Below are 6,000 nucleotides of genomic sequence, written 5' to 3' on the forward strand. Positions count from 1 at the left end.
GCATGGAGCCCCAGGCCGAGGGAGATTGACAGTTCTTTTGTGTTTCTTCCATTTGTGAATAATCGCAGTAAATGTTGTCACCTTCTCACCAAGCTGCTTGGCGATGGTCTTGTAGCTCATTCCAGCCTTGTGTAGGTCTACAATCTTGCCCCTGACATCCTTGGAGAGCTCTTTGGTCTTGGCCATGGTGGAGAGTTTGGAATCTGATTGATTGATTGCTTCTGTGGACAGGTGTCTTTTATACAGGTAACAAGCTGAGATTAGGAGCACTCCCTTTAAGAGTGTGCTCCTAGTCTCAGCTCGTTACCTGTATAAAAGACACCTGGGAGCCAGAAATCTTTCTGATTGTGAGGGGGTCAAATACTTATTTCCTTCATTAAAATGCAAATCAATTTATAACATTTTTGTCATGCGTTTTTCTCGATATTTTTGTTGTTATTCTGTCTCTCACTGTTCAAATAAACCTAACATTCAAATTATAGACTGATCATTTCTTTGTCAGTGGGCAAACATCAGCAGGGGATCAAATACTTTTTCCCCCACTGTATACTACAAAGCATGTCCCTGAGTTAGCCAGCTAACTAGCCTAAATATTCTCAATTTACAAAAATATATTTAAGCTTGAAATGGGCATGGTCAGTTTGACCCAACCAAAAACACATATGAAAGTTTAGCTTTCTCAATCAACCTGAAAATCTGTTGTTATTTTCAGGTTGTTATTGAACCTATTTTGTGGTATAACCAATCAGCATTCAGGATTAGACTCACCCGTTGTATAATCTGTTGTTATTCTATTGTTATTCTATTGTTATTCTACTGTTATTCTACTGTTATTCTACTGTTCTATTGTTATTCTACTGTTATTCTACTGTTATTCTATTGTTATTCTATTGTTATTCTATTGTTATTCTACTGTTATTCTACTGTTATTCTACTGTTCTATTGTTATTCTACTGTTATTCTACTGTTATTCTATTGTTATTCTACTGTTATTCTATTGTTATTCTACTGTTATTCTATTGTTATTCTACTGTTATTCTATTGTTATTCTACTGTTATTCTACTGTTATTCTACTGTTATTCTACTGTTCTATTGTTTTCTACTGTTATTCTACTGTTATTCTACTGTTCTATTGTTATTCTACTGTTATTCTACTGTTATTCTACTGTTCTATTGTTATTCTACTGTTATTCTACTGTTATTCTACTGTTATTCTATTGTTATTCTACTGTTCTATTGCTATTCTACTGTTATTCTATTGTTATTCTATTGTTATTCTACTGTTATTCTATTGTTATTCTACTGTTATTCTACTGTTATTCTATTGTTATTCTATTATTATTCTACTGTTATTCTACTGTTCTATTGTTATTCTATTGTTATTCTATTGTTATTCTACTGTTATTCTACTGTTATTCTATTGTTATTCTATTGTTATTCTACTGTTATTCTATTGTTATTCTATTGTTATTCTACTGTTCTATTGTTATTCTATTGTTATTCTACTGTTATTCTACTGTTATTCTATTGTTATTCTATTGTTATTCTATTATTATTCTACTGTTATTCTACTGTTCTATTGTTATTCTACTGTTATTCTACTGTTATTCTACTGTTATTCTATTGTTATTCTATTGTTATTCTATTGTTATTCTACTGTTCTATTGTTATTCTACTGTTATTCTACCGTTATTCTACTGTTATTCTATTGTTATTCTACTGTTATTCTATTGTTATTCTATTGTTATTCTGTTGTTATTATATTGTTATTCTATTATTATTCTATTGTTATTCTATTGTTATTCTACTGTTATTCTACTGTTATTGTATTGTTATTCTACTGTTATTCTATTGTTATTCTACTGTTATTCTACTGTTATTCTATTGTTATTCTATTGTTATTCTATTGTTATTCTACTGTTCTATTGTTATTCTATTGTTATTCTGTTGTTATTCTATTGTTATTCTATTGTTATTCTGTTGTTATTCTATTGTTATTCTATTGTTATTGTACTGTTCTATTGTTATTCTATTGTTATTCTGTTGTTATTCTATTGTTATTCTATTGTTATTCTATTGTTATTCTATTATTATTCTACTGTTATTCTATTGTTATTCTATTGTTATTCTACTGTTATTCTATTGTTATTCTACTGTTATTCTACTGTTATTCTACTGTTATTTTATTGTTATTCTACTGTTATTCTACTGTTATTCTACTGTTATTCTATTGTTATTCTATCGTTATTCTAATGTTATTCTACTGTTATTCTATTGTTATTCTACGGTTCTATTGTTATTCTATCGTTATTCTATTGTTATTCTACTGTTATTCTACTGTTATTCTATTGTTATTCTACTGTTATTCTATTGTTATTCTATTGTTATTCTATTGTTATTCTATTGTTATTCTACTGTTATTCTATTGTTATTCTATTGTTATTCTATTGTTATTCTATTGTTAGTCTATTGTTATTCTACTGTTATTTTATTGTTAATTGACTGTTATTCTACTGTTATTCTATTGTTATTGTATTGTCATTCTACTGTTAATCTACTGTTATTCTATTGTTAATTGACTGTTATTCTACTGTTATTCTATTGTTACTGTATTGAGCATATATTTTTGTACTTACTTTTTTATTTTATATTGTTGTTGTCAAGAGGTGAACCAAGAGGTAAGCATGTCATTGTACTGTGTATTGTACACCAGGGCTGTTCAATGGGCAGGATTCAGTTATTTTTTAACAACACCTGGGTCACACATGGGAGTCAGCCTGGTTACAAAACCAATACAGTCAACTTTCACTCGGTGTAAAACACCTCCACGGGCGCCCGGGCCAGATTAATAGAACCACCTGTGTCCATCCTGGAGGGACAAATCACTTCTGGTTTCCATCCACTCCTTCTAATCAGGGACTCATTCTAAATAACACAATAATGAAAACGCCAGTTTACTTCAAAACTAGCAGTCATTCAATTTTCTTGTGTAACAGTTAAGATAATGGGACAATTCAGAGTAACCGGCAGTTTCCCATCCCTGGAATGAGGTACATTTTTCAAGGCTATTTTGAGGTAAAAATCGGAGTAGAATATTTGTGAGTATGACGCTTGTATGGATATCAACCCCAATACATATTCATGTCATCAACACCAATCAATTGTATTACAGCAGAGAACTGTACGCAATGACGTGATGCTCATGTAACTCCGCCCTAACAATGGGAGTCGTCGAAAGGCGAGAAGGCAGGCGACAAGTTTTAGGTCCGAAAATAGCCCATTGCTACGGAAATCCAGCGAGGACATATGAATAAAAATAAAAAAAGTTCCCTCTTTATGTCGAGATCACGACCTCTTTATCTCATGATCACAACATAACAAAAGTTATGTCAATATCACAATCTCTTTATCTCATGATCACAACATAACAAAAGTTGTTTTGTCAAGATCAAAAAATAATCAAAACTACCACGCATCAATAATCCATTCATTCAGGAGCATGATAACCACTTCCTCAAGGAGCCCTGTGCCTGCATTGATGCAATGCAGGTTATTTAAGCCCTGAACGATGCCTGACAGGCAGCCCTGTCTCCCAGGCTGTGTGCCACCTAGGGTGACCACATGTCCCGGATTGTGTGAGACAGTCCCGCATTTTGTCCCTTTGTCCTGCGTCCCACAACCAAACAATCATGTCCCACATTTTACTAGCATATTTCTCAAAATCCTTTCGGGCTAAATTCAAGCTAAGCTTGGAGAGGACAGCTAGGCCCAACTACTCACAAAAAGCGAGGCAAAAACATTATTTTTCACTAAAGTAGTGCACTGGGCCTTTACTATTCCTGTATTAGCAGACCGATATAGCCGTCTGTATCGCGGGCTACGTTGTTAGGGCGGAGAGACATGTATCTTGGTCAGTATATCCATTATCTTTGCTCCAGCTAATTTTGAAGAGGACGGTAGGCCCAACGACTTACAAAACATGTTGTTCTGATGAAGATCTACCACAGTAAGTAAATGGCCATATTAGACTGAAAGATATTAAGTCATTTCATCAAACTTGTGAGGCTCTCTCCATGTTCATTAGTTGCTCATATTAACACCTTTGCTGCTACTTCACTCAATCGCGTTTGAAAAAGTCTCCCTTCCTAACTTTTTTACATTCCCTAAGACCAACCAGAAATGTTTCCTTGGCCAAATATTCTCAGATTTTGTGGTCTGTAGTTTCTGCATCACCAAATATTTGCGCAGGCAAAAGAGTAAGCTAGGTGCGCTTCAATTGTTTGTTTTGGTGCAGCAGACTGCAGGGGTGTGGTGCTGCGGGAGTGACGTACTCCATCACTTCTCACAATGGTTCTCGTTTAATAAAGTTAGATCAAAGCTGAATCAATGTCTTGGAAGATCACATAATGATTCATTAGTATTCTACATAACAATAACCATTATTGTTATTCCAAAAAAAACACCACTTCATTTCTTATGACATTTTAGAATGGTTGCTGAATAGTATAAAAATATAATGTGACTAAAACTCAACAGAATGAGCTTTGACTGAAAGGAAGGAAGGCTCTATAGTTTGTTAACACCATCTGCTCTAATTTGCTCACGAAACAGGATCTAAACGCATATTTCCCATGCAACTGATTGAGATCAATTGGTCGGCATGAGAGACGCAGTTTGGACATTTCACTGATAAAACATGAAGAATTATCATTCACGATTGACAGTGAGGATAGCATGGCATTTATTTTATTTTATTAGGAACGCGTAACTTGGTATTTGATGGTATAAAATACATTTTAAAAACTCTTGAGACAATATGTGCCGGCATAGGCAGACGTTTGCAATTGGAGGATGCGTTTTATGCATATTCCATAATGATATTCAATAGGCTACAAACGTTGAGAAATTAGGACATTATTTAGATTTGTATTGCTCTCCAGCACCTAAACAATTTGCACTTCCTCCGTGAGTGGGAGTTGGATTTGTGTGTGTGTGTGGAGGGGTGCTGACAAATGTTTTTATTAATGTAGGCTATGCTGTCCCGTAAAATCATTATGTTGTCCAGCATTTGGGTATTTTAAATGCGGTCAACTTAGTGCCGCCCCCAAGACCACAGCCAATTGTATGCAAGGAACAACGCAACTAACTTGGCTAGTCTTGTGAGCTAGCTAGTTAGCTAGGTAGTCTCGTTAGCTAGCTAGTTAGCTAGGTTGTCTCGTTAGTTAGCTAGTTAGCTAGGTAGTCTTGGGAGCTAGCTAGTTAGCTAGGTAGTCTCGTTAGCTAGCTGGCAAGTTATCTATGCTAGTTGTTAGCTTGCATAACTGATATGTGTATAATTATAAGGGACACTTCATGTTTTGTGGATAATATAACAATTTACAGTGGGTGAGCTCAATTCTTGACAGGCTGATCAGATCCAATTTCAGCCTCAGAGGCTGATAAATCAGGATACTGCCTTGTAGGCTGTTTCATATGTAAGGCTCCTTGCAGCCTACAAGCAGCACCCTGATTTATCAGCCTCTGAGGCGGCTATTGAATCTGAGCAGCTTGTCAGGAATGGAGCTTGCCAACTCTGTAAATGCAAATATTATCCGGACTACATGAACTGTCCCTTACAATTATACACATATCAGTTATGCAAGCTAACAACCAGCATAGATAATAAGCTAGCTAGCTAGCTAACAAGACTATCTAGATAACTAGCAAGTTCGCTCACAAGACTAGCCAAGTTAGCTGCATTGTTGCTTGCATGCGATTAGCTGTGGTCTTGGTGTTGGCACACAGCCTGGGAGACAGATCTGCCTGCCAGGCATCGTTCAGGGCTTATATATATGCCCCACGAGGGTTTAGATGCCCCAAGAGCTTGCTAACATTATAACTTTTAAACTACTTTTGTTATGCCGTGATCATGAGATAAATAAGTTGTGATCTCAACATAACAAAGGATTATTTTATTATTATTATTATTATTTTATTTATTTATATGTCCTCTCTGGACT

This window comes from Salmo trutta, chromosome 5, assembly GCF_901001165.1.
Source record: "Salmo trutta chromosome 5, fSalTru1.1, whole genome shotgun sequence".
Taxonomy (NCBI): Eukaryota; Metazoa; Chordata; class Actinopteri; order Salmoniformes; family Salmonidae; genus Salmo; species Salmo trutta.